Source organism: Oncorhynchus kisutch, linkage group LG8 (assembly GCF_002021735.2).
Source record: "Oncorhynchus kisutch isolate 150728-3 linkage group LG8, Okis_V2, whole genome shotgun sequence".
Lineage (NCBI taxonomy): Eukaryota > Metazoa > Chordata > Actinopteri > Salmoniformes > Salmonidae > Oncorhynchus > Oncorhynchus kisutch.
This window is the reverse complement of record NC_034181.2, coordinates 59,916,881-59,940,984: the sequence shown is the minus strand read 5'-3', so window position 1 is coordinate 59,940,984 and position 24,104 is coordinate 59,916,881. Positions and strand designations below refer to the sequence as shown.

General features: G+C 46.2%; 1 protein-coding gene across 2 annotated transcripts in view; it reads right to left on the bottom strand.

Annotated features, from left to right (window-relative positions):
* The window catches only part of LOC109895286 (zinc finger protein 536), a 203,887-nt gene that overhangs the window by 154,450 nt on the left and 25,333 nt on the right, over window positions 1-24,104 (bottom strand). For both annotated transcript variants that reach the window (XM_031830754.1, XM_031830753.1), the window contains exon 2: window positions 22,526-22,569. The gene's annotated coding sequence lies outside the window, so the exon portion shown is untranslated. The remainder of the gene's footprint in view (window positions 1-22,525; window positions 22,570-24,104) is intronic.

Below are 24,104 nucleotides of genomic sequence, written 5' to 3'. Positions count from 1 at the left end.
TTAACCGGGAATTGTTCAGTAGAACAGAATGTTACTGTCCTCCTTTAAGATCTGTGTCCCCTTCCCCACTAGCAGAATAATCACCAGAGGGGAAGGAAATCCAGAATAACTTTTGTTTCACGTCGTTCAGTTGTTGCTTATTTAGTCCTTCTTTGAAGAACGTTTCCTGGTTTGAGAAAGGCTGTGTAAAGGTGGACATATCTGCAATGATTCCTGGTTGTAATTGTCAATTTGAGGATGCAAAGAGTCTGGCTAGCCCATGTATGACCCCAGCTAGTGTAAGAAGTCTTCTTAACTTAAATGACATCATTGTGTGAGAGAGATCCTATCACTCTCAGCCCCTTTCCAGCTGTCCTGCTTCATTTCCATCCCTCTCCCCTTCTACCTCCTCTTTAAGAGACTAAAACGCTGCACACACTCCACTCCAAGGATTACAGACGCACACTCACTCTCTCAATCCCTCCCGTGTCTTCACCATTCTCCGTCATCCCAAGACATAAGCCATCGGGAATATTGGGGAAGTTGTGCCGAGTTCAGATTGGATCTATGTAGCGATGACAGAATGCATCATCCGACAGCCACGCTAAGCTCCCGCTGAAATAGTTGTGTCTGCCGCACGGCATTACTGTCACGAGACGGAGCGCACTACTCTGCTTCTCCCCTGTTAGGCAGCGCCTTCAGGGAATACGCCGAGACACCTAGGGCAGGCCCCACCGAAGAGCTGAGTCCTACACCACAGCCACACAGTCACAGCGACACAACAGCAACCAGAGAGAGAGAGAGCGAGAGAGAGAGAGAGAGAGAGAGGGAGAGGGAGAGCGAGGGAGAGGGAGAGAGAGAGAGAATGAGCGAAAGAGAGAGAGAATGAGCGAATGAGAGAAAGAGAGAGAGTGAGAGAGAAAGAGAGAGAGAGAGGGAAAGAGAAAGAGAGAGAGAGCGAGAGCCTTCTCAAGAGCGGGAAATTCCTCCTCATCTCATAGGCAATTGGATTAGTTAATGATAACACATCACCTCAACACTCCAGCTCCGTTCTTCATTACTTCACACCCTACAGCTAGAGCTCATGCATCATGCATGTGATGACTTAAGTTGCAGGCTACATCTAAGTCTATGTTACCAGACTGTATACGTCGGCACAATGTGCATGTACCTGTTCTGTACACGACGGTATGTGGGTGTGGGATAAATCAATATGGTATTGAGTTAAACTTAACTATGTCCTAGGACCTCACACATGCCTTACACAATCCTGTAATCACAGACTGCAGCCTTAACTGTCAGAGAGGGATCCCTGCCAGAGAGGGGGGTAGGGGTGGAAGGGGGGTGGGGTAGATCCCCCCCCCCCCCCCCAGACCCTAGAGATGAGTTGTCACATGCGCTCCATCACAGAGTGCCTTTATTAGCCGAGGCGTGGGTCTTACCCTCACTGTCATCTTCAAATATGGCGAACACCTGCTCATGGGCGCGCAACACAATCACACAGAGCCTGCAAAGAATTAATTTAGAGTTTGGGTAATTGCAACAAAAATATGAAATCTGGACGTGTCACATCCATTTCTCAGGCCCCAACTGAGAGTAATTTGAAACAGCTTCCCATCGATGGACTTTTCATCTTTTTTTTCTCCCTGAAAGCCGTGCAGTTTCTTTTATAACACACAGATATCCAGACGGTTATTTGCTTAAGAGGGACAACTGACAGAAATTCTTTATGCTTCTACCCCCCCCCCCTCCCCCCTCATACCGCTCTCGCCTCAAATTCCACATGTCTAAGATATATGATGGTTTCGGTGCCAGCATCTATGCCGCCAATAATATAAATTAGCAGTGCAATAAGATTTGCAACGCTGCCACAATCAGCCCTGAATGCATGAGCAAATCAGCCGCCTTCTCTCACCCACCCATGCCAGTGTTGCTTTTTACTCAGTCACATAATGATCCCTCTATCCGTCTAGCTCTGAGACTCAAGCACTGCTAATAATTCATGCCACTTTTTATATGCCATTGTGCCTGTTGATGTTCCTCATCACTGAACCCTGCATGACTGGTGCCACAATTACATGTGTGTGTGTGTGTGTGTGTGTGTGTGTGTGTGTGTGTGTGTGTGTGTGTGTGTGTGTGTGTGTGTGTGTGTGTGTATGTCCATGTATGTGTCTGGTGCGCGCTCTGATCGAGATTAGTTTGAATGGTTAGGAGGGAACAGATGTCAGCGCATGTCGACTGCCAGGAAGACTGAACAAAGCCAATCACATTCATTCCCTTCCCGTCCAAATGCAGTATAAGAGGGGACCTGGAAAACAACCCATGGCATTAACCGTGAGCGTGCCATCCCATGCCATCCCCTTCCATCTCGCACCGTGTATAAACCAGCACATGCTGCCCGCCTGCCTGGTACACAGAGGGACACCTTCCATCTCATTCAGGATAAATCGCTTACATGATTAGAGACGCGGAGGAGTGTAGAGGCAAGATACAAAATGGCGTCAGAATAGGATCTACCCTCAATGATAGCTTAGCCATTCATGAGATAAGCATCGCAAGGCATTTAGCGCTGGAACCTAAACCCAAACAGGTCATTAGTCACACATAAGAAATTATCATCTCCAAACGCAAACTATCTTCTGACATAACGATCAGTTTCCGTGTGTTGTTTGATTCCCGACTGCTACGTCAAGTAATATCCCCGTGTTTGACAAAATCTATTTACCAGAATCACTATCAACTCGCACACAGGCATACACACGCACGGTGGGCTTTTTCACACGCTCGGATAGGAGTGTAAATCTAATTCAGGTGACAAACAAGCGTCTTAATTATTTTGGAAAATTTAGTCATGCGGAAAATCATATTCACCAGACGATAATGAAGAGGAAACTGAGGAGGGCAACAGAAGTGGATCTATGCCACGCTGTTTGACCTGTGACCCACGCGGCACTACACAGACCCAGAGGGAAAGACAAGTGGAAACAATAGCACCTGCACTTATTGGGGGAAATTGGGATACTGCGTAATCGGTCGATAATCCAATGTCCTTGGTAATCAGCTTCAGACTGCCGTTGATAAGAAGGAAAGTAATACGTTAGACCATTAACAGACGTTCTGTGACGGACATCTCATGGAACGTACCAAGATAATAACTGTTTTTCCCGACAACTGGAGTGGCATTCTTGCTATTATTTTACTTAGGCCCATGACACTATGGCTTACAGGGCTTTCTGAGTCTTCTGAAATGTTTCCCCTTGGACAGGTTTCTGAATGCTTATCATGATATTGATTATGACACCCCTCTTCTGCATCAAAGGAGACGTGCCTCTACAAACAGGCGCCTGTGCTTCATTTCACTCTATCAGACCAACAGCCAGTGCATCATAAAAGAATTGGCACTTACCATGTTAACCCCTTACCATGATAACCCCTTACCATGATAACCCCTTACCATGTTAACCCCTTACCATGTTAACCCCTTACCACGTTAACGCCTTACCACGTTAACCCATTACCATGTTAACCCCTTACCATGTTAACCCCCTTACCATGTTAGTTCCTTACCACGTTCACCCCTTACCGCGTTCACCCCTCACTGCGTTAACCCCTTACCATGTTAGTTCCTTACCACGTTCACCCCTTACCGCGTTAACCCCTCACCGCGTTAACCCCCTCACCGCGTTAACCCCCTTACCACGTTAACCCCTTACCGCGTTAACCCCCTTACCACGTTAACCCCTTACCATGTTAGTTCCTTACCACGTTCACCCCTTACCGCGTTAACCCCTCACCGCGTTAACCCCCTTACCATGTTAACCCCTTACCGCGTTAACCCCTTACCGCGTTAACCCCTTACCGCGTTAACCCCTTACCATGTTAACCCCTTTACCACGTTAACCCCTTACCGCGTTAACCCCTTACCGCGTTAACCCCTTACCGCGTTAACCCCTTACCATGTTAACCCCTTACCATGTTAACCCCTTACCGCGTTAACCCCTTACCACGTTAACACCTTACCGCGTTAACCCCTTACCATGTTAACCCCTTACCGCGTTAACCTCCTTACCATGTTAACCCCTTACCGCGTTAACCCCTTACCATGTTAACCCCCTTACCGCGTTAACCCCTTACCGCATTAACACCTTACCACGTTAACCCCTTACCGCGTTAACCCCCTTACCGCGTTAACCCCTTACCGCGTTAACCCCTTACCGCGTTAACCCCTTACCGCGTTCACCCCTTACTGCGTTAACCCCCTTACCACATCAACCCCTTTACCATGTTAACCCCTTACCATGTTAACCCCTTACCACGTCAACCCCCTTACCGCGTTAACCCCTCACCACGTTAACCCCTCACCACGTTAACCCCTTACCACGTTAACCCCTCACCACGTTAACCCCTTACCACGTTAACCCCTCACCACGTTAACCCCTCACCACGTTAACCCCTCACCACGTTAACCCCTCACCACGTTAACCCCTCACCACGTTAACCCCTCACCACGTTAACTCCTCACCACGTTAACCCCTCACCACGTTAACCTCTCACCACGTTAACCCCTCACCACGTTAACCCCTTACCCTGCATTGGAAGAGAGAGAGAGAGAGAGAGAGAGAGAGAGAGAGAGAGAGAGAGAGAGAGCTCTCGTTACCAGGGCCACCAAAGCATCATGGGACCTTGTGCCACTTGCAGTAGTTGTTTTTACCTCTGCTCAGTTTTTTCTGTCCTCTCTTCCCAGACCCTAGCCTGCTGTGGACAACTGGGTCTTAAATGTGAAGGACTGATCGGTTTGTAGCAGTCCAAGACGGACATGGGGTTAAAGTGACTGGCGAGAGTATCAACTCTCAGAACCACCCCCCAGTTTTGAAAGGAGTTCTGCCAAGTTGACTGTCGCAGATCCAACGGATCCAACGGCCTTGTGTGTGTGTGTGTGTGTGTGTGTGTGTTTTATGGTGAGAACAATAATGGGTAAATCTTCTCCTCGTGCAGAGGGAGGTAACCCAGAGCGTCACGTGACCGTCACAGGGAGTGAGTGACAGAGCCATGGAGATGTGGTGTGGGGAATCCGGCAACCTTTCCCCGCTCGGCTGCATTGTAAACCACACTCTATTTCCCATCCTACTTTAACAGCCTGTGAGTGGTGTGTAACCCCGAGGTTAAAGAGCAATCTGTAACCAATTAACCATTTGACTAGCAAAGCCTGCATTCCGTGAATGGGAGGAATGCACAGAGCAGTGGAAAACCTTTGACTGGATGCAGGCGTGTTGGTGGTGGCGACAACTGAGCGAGGGGTTACGAGTGAAGGGGGAGCGGGGAGCGGGGATGATGGGGTTAAAGCCTTCCATGGTGACACTGGGATCCAACACTACCTGGTAAAAACGTCAAACCTGACCACGATTTACGGGGTCTTGTGGTGTGGCCTTGGTAACGAGCCCCAGGCTTGGTACACGACGCCTCCCTCCAACAGGAGAGAGATACATAAAGGGAGAGAGAGAGAGAGACAGAGTGGGAAGGAGGGAGAGAGTGGAGACAGCGATAGGGAGCAGAAAGAGCGACGGAAGGAGAGGAGTCTTGGGGGCCGGGCTCCCTCCTCTCCATCCATCAGTGTGTCTGCAGCGGGATCAGGGCCGTGTAATGAGCCGTGGGCCCCGTTACACGTGTTGACGTGCCGCAAAATAAGATCTATCTACCTACACGGCCACTAGCGACTGGAGGGGAACGCACGTTCCGCCCGCTGCCCCACCCCCCAATCTCGGAGGTGAATCCACCCTCTCGAAAAACTCTGAGCTCTGTCTGCTCTGCCTCTGTGGTCAGCCCATCTATCTCTGGGGAGGGGGGGGGGGGCAGTCAGAGGAGGAGAGGGGTGATCCTCTTACACAGACAGAAGCAATTGAGCCCTAGTGTCACATGACTTCAAGGCATCGCTGTCAAGGGGGACTGAAACAGTCAAGGAAGTGACCCCGTAAATGTTGCACTTGACCGTGTGGTTCGATTGGAAAGGATGTGACTTTCATGAGTAGAACATTATAAACTATTCTGCTTGATTTGTGTGGATATCATTTAAAAAACATCCGCTAAATTAGTATTACAATTGACAATGGTTTTGGATAGATGATCAATTTTTGACAGTTTACTGAGAGAGCTGATCAACCACAAAGATCTGATAAGACAACAACTGTAAATGAAGAAAATCGAAGCTCATATCCATAACGTACCATATCTAACCAAGCTATTTTCTCTTCGTTTGTCTTCCTGTCCACTGTCCAGCCATTTTCACACCACCCGAAAGAACTAACGATGCATTTAAAGGGAGAATTAGCAGGAGAGCAGAGGGGAAACGGCCTTTTCACGAGTGTACAGCGGGCCAGAGAGCTCAGCACACAGTGTTCATACTGTACCTACGTGGGAATACGCATCGTAAAAGACGACACCGATTCCACACAGCGTCCTCAGAAAACAAAAGAGAAAGAGAGAGTAAGGACAGAGAGAGAGAGAGAAAGAGAAAGGACAGAGAGAAAGAGAGGTAGAAAGGACAGAGAGAGAGAAAGAGAGAGAGGGAGAAAGGACAGAGAGAGAGAGAGAGAGAGAGAGAGAGAGGACAGAGAGAAAGAGAGGTAGAAAGGACAGAGAGAGAGAGATAAAGAGAGATATAAAGGACAGAGAGAGAGATAAAGACAGATAGAAAGGACAGAGAGAGAAAGAGAGATAGAAAGGACAGAGCGATAAAGAGAGGAACAACAGAGAGAGAAAGGACAGAGAGAGAAAAATTGTGATAGAAAGGACAGAGAGAAAAATTGTGATAGAAAGGACAGAGAGAAAATAGTGATAGAAAGGACAGAGAGAGAGAAAGATAGAAAGATAGGACAGAGAGAGAGAGAAAGATAGAAGGATAGGACAGAGAGAGAGAAAGATAGAAAGATAGGACAGAGAGAAATATAAAGAGAGAGCAAGAACAGAGAGAAAGGACAGAGAGATAGAAAGAGAGATAGAAAGGACAGAGAGAGAGAGAGAAAGATAGAAAGATAGGACAGAGAGAGAGATAAAGATAGAAAGGACAGAGAGAGAGATAAAGATAGAAAGATAGGACAGAGAGAGATATAAAGAGAGAGAGAAAGGACCGAGAGATAAAGAGAGAGCAAGAACAGAGAGAAAGGACAGAGAGAAGGAAAGAGAGATAGAAAGGACAGAGATAGAGATAAAGATAGAAAGGACAGAGAGAGAGATAAAGATAGAAAGATAGGACAGAGAGAGATATAAAGAGAGAGATATAAAGATACATTGGGGAAAACAAGTATTTGATACACTGCTGATTTTGCAGGTTTTCCTACTTACAAAGCATTTAGAGGTCTGTAATTCTTATCATAGGTACACTTCAACTGTGAGAGACGGAATCTAAAACAAAAATCCAGAAAATCACATTGTATGATTTTTAAGTAATTCATTTGCATTTTATTGTATGACATAAGTAATTGATATATCAGAAAAGCAGAACTTAATATTTGGTACAGAAACCATTGTTTGCAATTACAGAGATCATACGTTTCCTGTAGTTCTTGACCAGGTTTTCACACACTGCAGCAGGGATTTTGGCCCACTCCTCCATACAGACCTTCTCCAGATCCTTCAGGTTTCGGGGCTGTCGCTGGGCAATACGGACTTTCAGCTCCCTCCAAAGATTTTCTATTGGGTTCAGGTCTGGGGACTGGCTAGGCCACTCCAGGACCTTGAGATGCTTGTTACGGAGCCACTCCTTAGTTGCCCTGTGTGTTTCGGGTCGTTGTCATGCTGGAAGACCCAGCCACGACCCATCTTCAATGCTTTTACTGAGGGAAGGAGGTTGTTGGCCAAGATCTCGCGAAACATGGCCCCATCCATCCTCCCTTCAATACGGTACAGTCGTCCTGTGCACTTTGCAGAAAATAATGATGTTTCCACCTCCATGCTTCACGGTTGGGATGGTGTTCTTGGGGTTGTACTCATCCTTCTTCTTCCTCCAAACACGGCGGGTGGAGTTTAGACCAAAAAGCTCTATTTTTGTCTCATCAGACCACATGACCTTGTCCCATTCCTCCTCTGGATCATCCAGATGGTCATTGGCAAACTTCAGACGGGCCTGGACATGCACTGGCTTGAGCAGGGGGACCTTGCGTGTGCTGCAGGATTTTAATCCATGACGGCATGGTGTGTTACTAATGGTTTTCTTTGAGACTGTGGTCCCAGCTCTCTTCAGGTCATTGACCAGGTCCTGACGTGTAGTTCTGGGCTGATCCCTCACCTTCCTCATGATCATTGATGCCCCACGAGGTGAGATCTTGCATGGAGCCCCAGACCAAGGGTGATTGACCGTCATCTTGAACTTCTTCCATTTTCTAATAATTGCGGCAACAGTTGTTGCCTTCTCACCAAGCTGCTTGCCTATTGGCCTGTAGCCCATCCCAGCCTTGTGCAGGTCTACAATTTTATCCCTGATGTCCTTACACAGCTCTCTGGTATTGGCCATTGTGGAGAGGTTGGAGTCTATTTGATTGAGTGTGTGGACAGGTGTCTTTTATACAGGTAACGAGTTCAAACAGGTGCAGTTAATACAGGTAATGAGTGGAGAACAGGTGGGCTTCTTAAAGAAAAACTAACAGGTCTGTGAGAGCCGGAATTCTTACTGGTTGGTAGGTGATCAAATACTTATGTCATGCAATAAAATACAAATTAATTACTTAAAAATAATACAATGTGATTTTCTGGATTTTTGTTTTAGATTCCGTCTCTCACAGTTGAAGTGTACCTATGATAAAAATTACAGACCTCTACATGCTTTGTAAGTAGGAATATCGGCAGTGTATCAAATACCACTGTAGATAGAAAGGACAGAGAGAGAGATAAAGAGAGATAGAAAGGACAGAGAGAAAGAGACATAGAAAGGAGAGAGAGAGAAAAAGAGAGAGCAAGGACAGAGAGAGCAAAAGGACAGAGAGATAGAAAGGACAGAGAGAGAGGAAGGACAGAGAGATAGAAAGAGAGAGAGAGAACAAGGACAAATAGAGAGAAAGGATAGAGAGAGAGAAATAGTGACAGAAAGGACAGAGAGAGAGAAAGGACAGCGAGAGAGATAAAGATTTATAGAAAGGACAGAGAGAGAGATAAAGATTGATAGAAAGGACAGAGAGAGAGAAAGGACAGCGAGAGAGATAAAGATTTATAGAAAGGACAGAGAGAGAGATAAAGATGATAGAAAGGACAGAGAGAGAGAAAGGACAGTGAGAGAGAAAGATTGATAGAAAGGACAGAGAGAGAGATTGGACAGCGAGAGAGATAAAGATTGATAGAAAGGACAGAGAGAGAGAAAGGACAGAGAGAGAGAGAAAGATGATAGAAAGGACAGAGAGAGAGATAAAGATTGATAGAAAGGACAGAGAGAGAGAGAAAGGACAGCGAGAGAGATAAAGATTGATAGAAAGGACAGAGAGAGAAAGGACAGCGAGAGAGATAAAGATTTATAGAAAGGACAGAGAGAGAGATAAAGATGATAGAAAGGACAGAGAGAGAGAAAGGACAGTGAGAGAGAAAGATTGATAGAAAGGACAGAGAGAGAGAAAGGACAGAGAGAGAGATAAAGATTGATAGAAAGGACAGAGAGAGAGAGATAAAGATTGATAGAAAGGACAGAGAGAGAGATATAGATTGATAGAAAGGACAGAGAGAGAAATAGTGATAGAAAGGACAGAGAGAGAAATAGTGATAGAGAGGACAGAGAGAGAAATAGTGATAGAAAGGACAGAGAGAGAAATAGTAATAGAAAGGACAGAGAGAGAGAAAGGACAGAGAGAGAGATAAAGATTGATAGAAAGGACAGAGAGAGATATAAAGAGAGAGCAAGGACAGCGAGAGATAGAAAGAGAGATAGAAAGGACAGAGAGAGAGATAAAGATTGATAGAAAGGACAGAGAGAGAGAAAGATTGATAGAAAGGACAGAGAGAGAGAAAGATTGATAGAAAGGACAGAGAGAGAGATACAGATTGATAGAAAGGACAGAGAGAGATATAAAGAGAGAGCAAGGACAGAGAGAGATAGAAAGAGAGATAGAAAGGACAGAGAGAGATAAAGATTGATATAAAGGACAGAGAGAGATAGAAAGATTGATAGAAAGGACAGAGAGAGATATAAAGAGAGATAGAAAGGACAGAGAGAGAAAGAGAGATAAAAAGGAGAGAGAGAGATAGAAAGATTGATAGAAAGGACAGAGATATATATAAAGAGAGATAGAAAGGGCAGAGAGAGATAGAAAGGACAGAGAGAGATAGAAAGGACAGAGAGAGATAGAATCAGAGATAGAAAGGACAGAGAGAGAGATAAAGATTGATAGAAAGGACAGATAGAGATATAAAGAGAGAGCAAGGACAGAGATATATATAAATAGAGATAGAAAGGAGAGAGAGAGAGATAAAGAGAGATAGAAAGGACAGAGAGAGAGATAAAGAGAGAGAGCAAGGATAGAGAGAGAGAAAGGACAGAGAGAGAGAAAGAGTGAGAGCTGTGCTGTGCTGTTGGGCGAAAGAGAATGCGACTAATAATGAGACATCTATTTTACCCACCAGCCCTCTGTGTGCAGCGCCTCGATGATACGCCTGTTTTCCTCCGGCCCCCATTATCAGTGCACTTGAACCCGGGATAACAATGAGTTCATAGAGATTGAGAAGTGCCGGGGCCTTAATTGTATGTATTTAGTCACGCAAACCGAGGCAATGGCCTGAGAATGGCTAGTTAGCCAATGACATCATTTAGCTTCAGAGTTGACTCAATGGGGCTGGAGCAAATGTGCACTGTTGCCACGTCCACCCAGCCAGGATCTGCTCGCTGTGTCAAAGAACTGTCTGTCTCATATCTACAGTGCTATCGACCCTCTGCAGTACAGGACATATTTGGTGTTTTCAGAACCAGTAGGTCTCCCAAGATCCCTCCGGCGGTGTCTCCGTCTTCATTGTCAACACCTTCTTCTTTAAAGAGAAGATGCTTTGAGAACTATGCCAGTTTTTTTGCGTGGCGTGCGTGTGTTTGTGTGGCGTGTGTGTGCGCGTCCTTTGTCAATCAACGGTGGATGTTTTTGGCGGCACAAAGCCGATGATCGCATCATGATGTTATTGTGCCTGACTTGCTCGGCACAAAGAGGGAAGGGAGCGTGTTCTCAAGCAGGGATGTCAGCACTTGAAAAATCAATCACCATCTGGGCTCATTTCATACAAGGGGGAGAGAGAGAGAGAGAGAGAGAGAGAGAGAGAGAGAGAGAGAGAGGGAGGAACAACCAACAGCTCCCGTTTGGCCAGAAACAACAGGCTAGGCCCAAACCTAAGAAAAGCATTATGGCAACATCGGGGCCTTATCCACAGCAATGAGGCGGCACTGTGCGAAAAGCAGCTCGGCATTAGCTGAGCGCAAGGTCACAGAAAGCAAAACATGGATAAGAGTAGAGGGAGCACAGATTCACCTGCTTGGCTAACACCACAGGTCAGTGAGTTTCTTTCAAAGAGCTCACCTCTGTTTATTCTTTGCCATTCTAACGACTAGCTCCATGGTTGTACCGGCGCTTCATACGTAATTGATCTTCCGATCTTAAAAGTATCAAATCGTAAGAGGGGGGTGTTTCGAATGTATGTCACCAAATCGGCACTGAAACACTAAAGCTCCACATTTTGGAGAAGGCTGAGGGGGGGGGGGGGGGGGGGGGGCATGATTTCTGCTGCGGCGTTGCCTCCTTTCAGTGGCACAGCTGTGTGAAAAATACCAGTTAGAAAAGATGCTGAGGCAGCAAAAGCATTTAATAGTCAACAAACAGTTATCTAAGCCCATGTCCAACAACGAGACACCGCCGTAATGTGACCTACATACTAAGTGAATAAGATTTTTTTTTTACATCAGGGAGGGGGGCGAACAGAACAGAGCTCATTCAGCTGACAGTAATTAAATAGCAAGTATTCCTTTTCACTGGCCTTTCGCCTCTCTCCCAGCTAAGAAAGTATAATGTAACAGAACATATTGTGCCACATTAAGTATTCTACTCTTTTTAATTTTTTTTTGTTGTTCTCGGTTCTTTGGGATTTAATGGAATGACAAGTCAGGGGAGGGTTAGTCTGAATTTTTCCAAGGACGTGGGATGGATTCTAACACTGTTCCATTCTTGCCTAAGCTGGGGGATGAACCCGCTGACCTGGAGCCAGCGTGCCACATTGGAAGAACAAAAAAAAATGTCATATGTAAGTCAGAGGGGAATGAGTTCAGACGGACCCGTGGACCACTAGTCCGTTCACACACACACACACACACACACACACACACACACACACACACACACACACACACACACACACACACACACACACACACACACACACACACACACACACACACACACACACACACACACACACACACACACGCACATCCATAGCCATCCACATCCATCCCCAGCCTTCCGCCTGCATGCCCACCTCCCTTGAAGATGAATGTGAGAGTGAAACCCAAACCAGCCATGCTCTCAGATCAGGTAGGTCCGTTCCAGACAAAAAACCGCAGAAGGATGATAAAAGAGGGGGAGCGGGCGAAACAGGCGATACGCCGGCCGCCAGAACAAAGCAGGTGTCCGTATTAATGCACCATCGAGCACTTGGAACCCTCCACCTCGATACATGAGGAGGAGGAGGAGGAGGAGGAGGAGGAGGAGGAGGAGGGGCAAGACGGGAAGGGCGAGCACAGTGAAAGAGCAAAGTCAGTAGAAGAAAACTTTTCAACCAATTGGAATAAGGAGAAAACAAGTCAACGGGTGACATTGTGGTGGACAACAGCATAAACCTCCCATTGGGATGAATCATCAGTGGAGCTCTTCATTCTGTCTGTGACCAACAGGTCATCGGTTTGAATTGGCTTTATTTCTTAAAAACAGACAGATATATATATATATATATATATATATATATATATATACACACTCCTTTTATCACTCCGGAGTTCCGAAGACGAAGTCAGCACAAAATGACACGTCGGACGTTAGACAATGTAAAGGGCAGTCGTGACACCGGGTGACATAACGAAACGACAAAGGAAGCGATCGAGTTAGTAAGGGCCACAGCATTGGCCCCCCATGGAGAGCCTTACATTCGTTAAATAACTGCTGATGAGTCACTGTGGCATTTGCGTTCCTCAAGTCCTGAAACAGGATTGGGTTTGGGTTTTCATTAGACAACAACGGGCAAAAAGGCAATAAAGAAAAGAGGGGGGGGAGAGAAGAAGGAAAAAAATACATTTTGGCGGATCAATTACCACACCTCAGGGGCGTCTTAATTGAATTCTCCTCTACAGCTGCCACATATTCCTCTGGTTGTAGGTGTCTACGGCATTTGCATAAACGTGCCTCCAATTTGACGCCGAAAAAAAAAAGAGGTCGCGAAGCACCCAGAACAACAAAAACATCCAACCAGAAAAGAACAACGGCTGTGTAAATAGGGATAAGGTGGATTCTAGGAGTCAACCTGGGATGTGTTATTGAGAAGTGCATTACAAAAAGATCCTTCTATCCACACAGCACCCCCCATTGTGTGGTTTTGGAAAAACACTGATAAAAAACAAGGTTAAAGAATCCACTGTGCGATTTAACATGCTCCATCATTCCATCATACCAGATACTCCACAGCTGTCTCTCTTCTTGTTGTTCTCCTTCGGTGTAGCAACGTCTCAGCGTCCTGGGTGTCTAACTCACATCAGGTTCTCTGTCCCATGAGAGTTTTCTTTTTTACGAGCCCTGTTTCATCACAACGCTGCTATTTTTAGGCCCCGAATTTGAAATCTGGTCACAGAAATCAGGCTCCATTCAGGAGAGGGCCTTTGTAGAACTTAAATACACCCCAATGTGTCCTTCAACAAAGACCTCTCCTTTTTACTCTCTCTTTAATGCTTTAAGTTTAGGATTGTTAGTTGGTTCTGTGGGTGGGTTTTCTCTCTTTTTTAGGCATTAGACCGGCTAGCTATTCAACGCCACAGTGTCTATAAAAATTCATCAGGATTAAAATGACCTCAGACGCAAAATGAAAGTTCCTAAAGTACACAATGGGGGCTGTCTTTTTGACACATTCTCCGGGCCTTGGGAACAGTATTGTTTCCTGACAAAGTGTCCCTGCCTTGACAATGAGCACCTTTCAGCCCCACACAGGGTCTGCCTTTAGAGCCGGAGAGGGAGACGTATTTCACATATCAATCAAAGAGGAGAGAAAGACCCTCGTCGGGGTAAAAGTGGCCCTTCAGAAAACCTGAACAGATCAAAATGGAGTAAATGCTATTTCCCTCTTATTGTGGCCCTCCAGCTGTGTTTTATCAGATGAGGGAAGTAAGGAAGTGAAAGGGAGCCCTCATTCTTGATCGTATTTCTCTTCCCATTGCAGTAAGGGAGAACGGGGCGTGACAAAGAGAATGAAACGCATCTCATCAGGTCGTGATTCCTGGGATGACCTATATCTTTAGTTAAGTGTATCACAAATATAGGAACCCATATTTTTTTTTTACATTTACATTTGAGTCATTTAAGCAGACGCTCTTATCCAGAACCGCTTACAGTAGTGAGTAAACACATTTGTCATACTGGTCCCCCACGGGAATCAAACCCGCAACTCTGGCGTTGCAAGTGCCAAGCTCTACCAACTGAGCCACGCGGATTATACAAGTGTAATTACATAAGCGTGGCTAGAACACGATGTCAGCAAGACCATCTGTGATGAGTATGTGTATACTGTACTGTACTGTATGTGTGTATATATATATATATATATATATATATATATATATATATATGGGTTCCTATATTTGTATATATATATATATGCTTTGTGTGCACGTACGTGCATGTGTGTTCTTTACACACCCAGTGCAGTTAGTTGGTGTAATGAGCACACGGTGTGTACATCAGGCCGTCATTGCCACCCACTGAGCCAGCCAGTCGCGCCACCGTCGCTAATCACGCTAAAAAATGAATTGCTTGTCTGTGTTGGTAATTCCAAATGGCATTTGACTACCTCCGCCTAGATTTATGATACACATATAAATATAGTATTTCTGGACAGGTGGATTAATAGGTTTCCTTAAAGGGCTTCTTTATAGGTCAGTGCCTGCGTGTAACCCCCCCCCCCCCCCCCCAAAAAAAAAAATCTGCGCCTCAATTCATTACAGCACAGGAGGAGAGGAACACAGAAGAGGAGAGAGCACAGGGCTGAGAAAATGATGCCTCTAGTGAGTGAACTGTGAACATGCACGCACACTGCTGTACGCGTTGATGTGTGTAAATCTGTCATCGTGTTGATGGGCCTCTGTAAGTAGTAGTATAAAATTGCATTAGTAGTTACTGTATTTGTTCAACCTACAGCGTGAGTGGTATTTTGAAATTGGGATGTTCTGAATTTGTAGAATTGGGGACATGGCACCCTTGGACACAGACTTATCTTAAACCTAATTAGATCATGATAATAGCTTTAGGGCCTCGGTGATAAATGGTTGGCCTGTGGATCGGAACCTTTCTTCAGTTCCAGGTTGTGCACATTGTGCGTATACAGTAGTTCAGCGTTAGATTTTGCAAAACAGACAGGTCCTAAATGTTAGTAAGATTAGATTTGTGTTTGATTAAAAGTAAAGACTTTGTATGGGTCTAACAATGACCTCATTATTTACCCGTTGTTTTCGTGTTGGCACGTCTGCTGGCATTTCACTGCCATCCGCAAAGTGCACGCCACCCCTCCCAGTGTCGTCTCCTATGACATAAGAGATTCATAAACACCCTGAAACCCTGGAGGGCAAACCCGATTCACTGTGTATTAGTGATGGGTCATTCCCTCTTTTCACTCTCCTCCAAAGCCATGGCTTCTCTTCTGAGCCTCTGTCCTGTAGTGTTAGCCAGCCTGCCCAGCGTTTTCCCGACCCTCCCAACCGCCATCCACTTCAATGTTCCATGTTTTGTTATTACGATAGAACATGCATTCCTCTTGTGGGAAAACTTTTTCCCTCAGTGTCATCTGCGTCAGGACGAGTTAATGTTGCAAGGCGACATCTATCTTTTTCCAACACCTTGAGGGCATCTTTTAAATGGAGGAATTTGGTCATTATGTGACATTAACCTCATTAGAAAACGCACTTTAACTGCTCGGAGATTAAATTGATTTACAGCTGCCATTTCCAGTACTGCTCTCGATCAATTGTTAAACTATCCTTTTTATGGCCCAGACTCCGCTGTGTGCCTTTTCTCTCCCTCCCACTCCTTCTATTAATGCCAGGTATGTATTCCAATAAAAGACGTGGGCAACTTTCTTTTTTTTATGCCACTGTGGTTTAATGTGAAAAATCCCCTACAGAAGTGAGCCTCTCCCAGGCGCTCACAATAGAGAATATGATCTGGCTGAGACGGGCGTGTGGCGCGGTGAATCCATCCGCTCTGTTTGTGTGGCTAAATGTCAGCGCTCTGCCTCTCTGCTCCTGACAGCTCAGGTTTACGTGGCCGTTTAAGCATAACACGCACACTGTATTTCTTTGATAAATCAATAACCCTACCATTTCTGTGCACCAGCCGCCCTCCATCTGGGAGAATTGATCCCCGCGGATGGAGTGATACCGCCCTCCCTCCATCCCTCCATCGTTCCACCGCACTTTTGACACATAAATAAAATATGTTGGCCTTTTTTTTCTTCAATTGGCCACAATGTTGATCCTGAGGAATATGGCGCAGGTCACATGGTAGCATCGAGGGGGAGACTGGAGCTAGGAGTCGGGTGGCTGCTATCGCTCACTGGCGCCCCACAAAATCCCCGGAACTTTCCAGCAACGCATTTATTAGAGTGAATGAGTCTTCTAAAGAATGGCATTACAAAATAATGTGGTCGCTAAATTATTTAAGCATTTTTGCCATAATGCTTCACTTCATAACCACAGAACTATGTACACCCACACGCACATGCACGCACATGCACACGCACGCGCGCACACACACACACACACACACACACACACACACACACACACACACACACACACACACACACACACACACCACACACATGCATACATACATACACACACACACACACAGAATTAAAGCAAATCCATTTAATGTCATCATCCAAATTTAGAAAAGGAAAAGATGAGAGAAGGCGGGGGGGGGTGCAGAGAAGGTGTGGGGGTGCAGAGAAGAGAAAGTGGGGGGCGGTGCAGATAAGAGAAGGTGGGGGGGTGCAGAGAAGAGAAAGTGGGGGGGCGGTGCAGATAAGAGAAGGTGGGGGGGTGCAGATAAGAGAAGGTGGGGGGGTGCAGATAAGATAAGGTGGGGGGGGCGGTGCAGATAAGACAAGGTGGGGGGGGTGCAGAGAAGAGAAAGTGGGGGGGCGGTGCAGATAAGAGAAGGTGGGGGGGTGCAGAGAAGAGAAAGTGGGGGGCGGTGCAGATAAGAGAAGGTGGGGGGGGTGCAGAGAAGAGAAAGTGGGGGGGCGGTGCAGATAAGAGAAGGTGGGGGGGTGCAGAGAAGAGAAAGTGGGGGGGCGGTGCAGATAAGAGAAGGTGGGGGGGTGCAGATAAGAGAAGGTGGGGGGGTGCAGATAAGATAAGGTGGGGGGGGCGGTGCAGATAAGACAAGGTGGGGGGGTGCAGATAAGAGAAGGTGGGGGGGTGCAGATAAGATAAGGTGGGGGGGTGCAGATAAGAGAAGGTGGGGGGGTGCAGATAAGAGAAGGTGTGGGGTTGCAGATAAGATAAGGGGGGGGTGCAGAGAAGAGAAGGTGGGGGGCGGTGCAGAGAAGAGATAGTGGGGGGGCGGTGCAGAGAAGAGAAGGTGGGGGGGTGCAGAGAAGAGATAGAGGGGGGGCGGTGCAGAGAAGGGGGCGGTGCAGAGAAGAGAAGGTGAGGGCGCGGTGCAGTGAAGAGAAGGTGGGGGGGCGGTGCAGAGAAGATGGGGGGAGGGCGATGTTAACTCCATCACACTACTATATTTAGGTGTCAGGCTCACAAGCCATCCTGACTTTAATATAAATAGATATAAATCAACATGCGGGGCACTGAGTTTTACCCGCTATCAACAGATGAGTGCCACATGTTATCCCACACCTCCTCAACATATTCAGGGAGTGATGGTGAAAGCATTTCTGTGGCCGGGTTCGAAACAGCTGCTAGGTGAACTAACCTTGGTGTGGCATGCCAGGGGCCCCACCTCCAGAGTGTCCACTGCTGCCCTGCCACTCTCCCCCTGTGACCTGCCTCCTGGCTGGGTTGCTGCAGTCCTGTGTGCCCCCACTACCACCACCACCCAGGCTCAGCTCAGGTCAGGGCTGTTGCCACACACAGCCCCTCAAGTCAGAGCCTCTGGTGCCTAATTAGGGAGGAGGGATGGAGGAATGGAAGGATAGAGGGAAGGAGAGCCAGCTTGGACTTTAAGAGACTAACCCACCTCTGCCATAACGGAGCACTTATGGGATTAAAGGGGCATTAGCGTTGATATGCCCATGTAGGCCGTCTGTATATTTATATAGGGCCAGATGATGCAAACTGAGAGGCAGCCACGACAACTGTTGTCTGTGCACTCATCATTATCATAATCACCTTCATCATCGTCATCATCATCACCCCACACAGATTGCATCATGGGAATAAATGTGTGGTGCCACCAGACGCGTGGAGCTTATTCCATGTCAGCGCCACTCTCTTTCCCCCCTCCCTCTCCCCCCCCTCTCCCCCCCCCCCCTCTCTCTCTCTCTCTCTCTCTCATTTTCTTTCCCCCCTCCCTCTCTCTTCCCCCCCTCTCTCACTCTCTCTCTACCCTCTCCCTCTCTCTTTCCCCCCTCCCTCTCTCTCTCTCTCTCTCTCTACCCTCTCCCTCTCTCTTTCCACCCTCCCTCTCTCTCTCTCTCTCTCTCTCTCTCACTCTCTCTCTACCCCCTCCCTCTCTCTTTCCCCCCTCCCTCTCTCTTTCCCCCCTCCCTCTCTCTCTCTCTCTACCCCTCTCTGTCTACCCCCTCTCCTTCCCTTGCGCTCATTCTCTCTCCGTCTCTTAACCCCCCCCCCTCTAAATGCCTGACTCACTCCAGACTGTGACGCTCTGCTTAGCTCTGGTCTGGTCTACTCTGGGTCCTGGAAGGAAACTGCTGAGCTCACAGCCTCCACCACCACCCACCCACCCACCTCCTCCCCCTCCTCCTCCTCCTCTCTCACCCCCCTCCTGTAGGATTTCCCCTATTAAGAGGGATGGGTCGATGAGGAGGAGCTAGAGGAGGAACAGGTGAGTCTACTGAATGGTAATGAGTCTGAATCTCTCCTTTGTCTGGTCCATTTATGAGGACATAAACAAGGTACTTTTCAACAGTAACCTTCCAGTCTTGGGTCCCCCCGTACAGTACCAGAGGGAATGTTTCTTTCATGCACATAAAACATGCAGAAAATACTCATCACATGGAGTGCATATCAAAGTCGGTAAATAACATTTTGACAGTATGTTATTTACAACCGACAAGCTTTTTGTCTAGAAATGTAATCAGACATTAGTAAATATGCTGACTCAGAAAGGCTGTTTTCTCCAACTGTTTATTGGTTACTCTCCGCTTATTTATGTGCGTCCTACTAAACAAAGACCTCCGACCATAACAAGAACAACAGTGTTGAACGCAGCCGAGTGTTTGATCTTGACATGTCTAAGTGACCACAGCTATCCCAACTACAGAGGGCTGGATGAACTGCGTGGTCAGAGGCATGTGCAGTGTGTGCATTGTTGAGATACACTAAACTCTGGCCCATATTGTTTGGCTTTGAAATGGTTTCGTTTGATTTTCTCTGCTTGGAACCGGATACTTGAGACAAAAAAAATGCACAAAAAAAAAAAAAGCCGTGGCTCAATACACGTTATCCTTAATGGGGTAGGATACATTCTGAACCATAGCATTTGAGAATGGAAAAATACATATGTGGGGTGAAAATAGTGTTTTTGATGTAAAGTGTTAACAGATGTGCTTGGTTCTGGGAGTGTGGAGGTCGGAGTGTGGTTTGACTCCGAGGTCAGGTGCCCCCCCCCCCCCACCTGCCCGCCTCAGCTGCCCCTTGCTAAATGGAAACGAGATGTGATATTGTTCTAGTCATCACGGCCATCTGATGTCAATTTCACACAGTGGTGGGACCCTCCACAAGCTGGTCCATACCACCAACCACACGAGTAATAAACAAAACCAAGATAGGAACACACACACACACACACAAGCTTCCTTTCTGTGTCTCGCTGTCTCTCTCTCTCTGTCCTCTATCTCTTCCTTTCCCTCTGTTACAGTCTCCCGATCTATCTCTCCCTCCCCCTCTACCCACACTGAGATAAGTCATGAGGAAATTGATGCCCATGTTTTGTCCGACCACCTGTTCATTCTGGATACAAGTCTAAGAACCCAGTAAGGGTTAACCCTCTTTGGGGAGGGAGCGGGGGAGGTAGTTGGCACCCCAGTCAGAAACGTGCCCCCACGAGTGGCAGGCTGGCTCAGACCGTCCGGCTGGGTGGGACGGGAGCCCAGTCTTGGACCGGTCCACATCTCCCCCAAATCCTCCAGTCGCTCCAAACAGAGTCAGTATGCTGCCCCTCCATTACCACCCCCCCCCCATCCTATCCCAACCAGGAAATCATTGTCTCGGTCAATTTACATGAATTTATCTATGTTTTGAAGGACTCGTAGGACCGTATGAAACCACAATGGTCTCGAAGGCTGTATGATCACCAACACGTGTAGACTATTCATGGAGAAAATAAAAGAAACATCACATTTTTTTAATACTATTTTTAACCCATCGGCTGTAGGTTTAATGACTGAACATGATGTCTAGGACCACTCAGTGTGCGTCTAAAATGAAAAACGATTGCCGTGAACTTGAAGCTCACATGTCCCTCACTCTGATCGAACACAAAGCCACCAGTGAACAATGGAGGCAGGGAAGCGGTGTTGTGTTACCTGCAGCGTGAGAAGACTCTCACATGTCCAAATCACCTCACACCACCACCATCTTGCCACCACTCGTCAAACTCACACAAAGTCATAAGAGCGGAAATAGGAAACCATTCTCACTAAAAACCCTCACAATCATCTCCTGAGAGAAAACAGCGCTCTTGTTTTTTTTAACTGAAAAAGGACAAATATTTTAAGAGGCAATGAATTTGGTGGAGCTGAATAGGATGTTGGTATATGTTTTACTAAAGGCAATATAATGGCATACTATTATTAGATCACATTAATCATGACTGCGCCAAAGGCACTGACAGCAGCACTGAAAAGGATTGAAAATGTTGGTAATGGATATAAATTACCCATTGTGTGATAAAAGGATTTTTGTTCACTAAGAAGGTAGGGATAAAACAGGAAACCTCTGAATGCATGTGTATAAAAATATTGAATAATACAGGCTATCGGAGTGGGATTAACATTCACAGCGAATCAGATAGTAATAGTTTGACAATTAAAAGTGGACTAAACCCATCCAGTTAGAGAGGAGGATGGCGAGGTAGGAGAGTTGTTTTGACAGAGGTCTGTCAGTTGGCACGGCGATAATGAGTCACATCTCTCCTATATACGGTTATTTATTGCCCGACTTGGCTCGCAAACAAAAGATCAATAATTTGGAGCAAATCTAATGTTGCCCCTGGCGCTAATATGGTCATCCATCACATCTGCCATCTTTATGTGGGAGATGGACTGAATTTGTGTTTATTTGAGATCAAATGCAATTACATCATATAGCTTTAATAACATCTGAGCCCCCCTGTGAATATGTGTGGGTTTTTGATCATGCGTATGCATATACAGTATGCTTGTGAGATGTGTCACATACGTGTACATTCTAATATATTTACTGCTATAAGACGTGTTTCCACATCAATCTTCATTTCTTTCCACAGTCCTACATTTTGAAATATGAAGTGTGTCAACAGTCTATCCCCCTTTAGACGGCAAACGCACAAACATCCCTCACACAAATACACACATAGCACGGCCAGTCCCCCATTGAGACAACACAGAGCTAGTGAGGAGATCCCTCACTGACAAGCCCTGGGTGAGCCAGCTTAAGTCCACCTGGGCTCTGTCTGACTGTCTGCCTCTCAGAGTGAGGTGTGAGTCTGGCGAACGACAGACAGAGGTCATCTGTCACAGAGGATCCCTCCTGCCTAGGTGTTGCCCCACACACCTCCAGAGAAGGCCCTCGCAGGTAGACTAATAAGCATAAGGCACAGGGAGAGGCCCCACAGAGCCCCAAAGCACCTCCTCACACGACATCCCTCTCCCACTGTCACAGGCCCAGGACACTAACCTAACGACCTGCACTGCGCTTGATGATGACGCACACCATGAGCCAAACTGAAGCCATTTAAACGGGTATAGTCCCTAAAAAATAAATAAATTCAAATTGTAGATGGGTGTTGTTTTTGAGATAAATGGGGAATATGTCAGTTGGGTCCAATTTCTCAGTCTCACCTCTATGTGGTATAACAGAAATACAGTAAGCATGGTTCCTCACCTAATGTGTTTTCTTTGGGTCTTCTAATTGACATCCGTAGATCACTGGAAAAGCAAATAACACACAGAGAGAAAGAGAGAGAGAGAGAGAGAGAGAGCGAGAGAGAGAGAGAGAGAGACAGAGAGAGAGAGAGAGCGAGAGAGAGAGAGAGAGAGAGAGCGAGAGAGAGAGAGCGAGAGAGAGCGAGAGAGAGAGAGAGCGAGAGAGGAGAGAGAGAGAGAGAGAGAGAGAGAGAGAGAGAGAGAGAGAGAGAGAGAAAGAGAGAAAGAGAGAGAGAGAGAAAGAGAGAAAGAGAGAAAGAGAGAGAGAGAGAAAGAGAGAAAGAGAGAAAGAGAGAGAGAGAGTGTTAATGACACACCAACAGACTCGTCTCCAAGAGCAGCATCGTAAATATCGCACAAACAGGAAATCATTAGCACCACAGATAAAAACAGATCAGGATCTCAGTTCAATAAATTAAATACATGTTGTCTATCGCATTACAAGAAAACATCGAGAGAGAATAAAACTTGAGAAACGTGTTGGCATCATCTTAGGGATTTCGAGGTTAGTTAGTAAACAGTAAAGACGGATTGAACGATAAACTAGGAAATGTATGAATATACCGTCATCGAGAAATAGGCTAGTCTACAGCCTAGACTACAGACGTCGCACCAAACACTCCCTCATAGTGAGCTCCGGAGTTTTTGCCAGGGGATTTCATGAAACTAAACAGTACGTCAAAGATCCTTACAACATAAGATGTCTCCCCTAAACACCACTGTCATGTTCCCTTCGCATTCCTTTCTTCCCTTCTCAGACATGACTTTGGGTAGAGGAAAGAAGTTCTCCCTGAGCGTTTTAAGATGTCATTTTTAAAACATACATATCAAAGCTGCAGAAAGACAGATTTTTTTCCCTTCGGCTTCTCTGCTCTCGTACAATGTGGCTTTGAATAGAGAAGGAACTCAAAAGACGTTCTGAGATCTCTTTGCAATCCACTTCCTTGGGCCGACTGGCAACACATCATTTGTATTGATGCAATATTACATTTCAATATCGCATGTCAAAAGGCACAAAATGATAGATCATAGCCTAACTAAATGAATTATTAAAAGGTTGTGCTGGCTGTGCTATCAGCTTCTCTTACAATCAACTGTGTCTGAAAAGAACAGTTTGATACTGGCAGCATTTCAGTGTTTTTTCTTTTCTACTAGTTTTCTTTTTCTCTCTCTTAAGTTTTGGACCACTGTAATGAATCTGGATTTGTGTCACCAAAAAATGTCCTCAAATCTCAAACCACATGAGCACAACAATAACCAGACCTTTCCAGTTAGTTATTTTCTGTCCTGTTCAATGAAAACGACTTCCAAAGTACTGCGTTTGTGGCTAAAAGAGTGAAGAGCAGGACTAATATAATGACATATTTGGAGTGGTACGATTTGTGTTTTCTTCATAATACATTATGTCCCTGGAGCTTTATCTCTCTATTTCCCCTGGTAAAACCCTGAAACCCTTTTTAGATTTGCCCATATTACACATGGCCTCCATTCTAGGTCAAATCTGTATCAGAAGTTCATGCACTGACAACAGAAGCCGT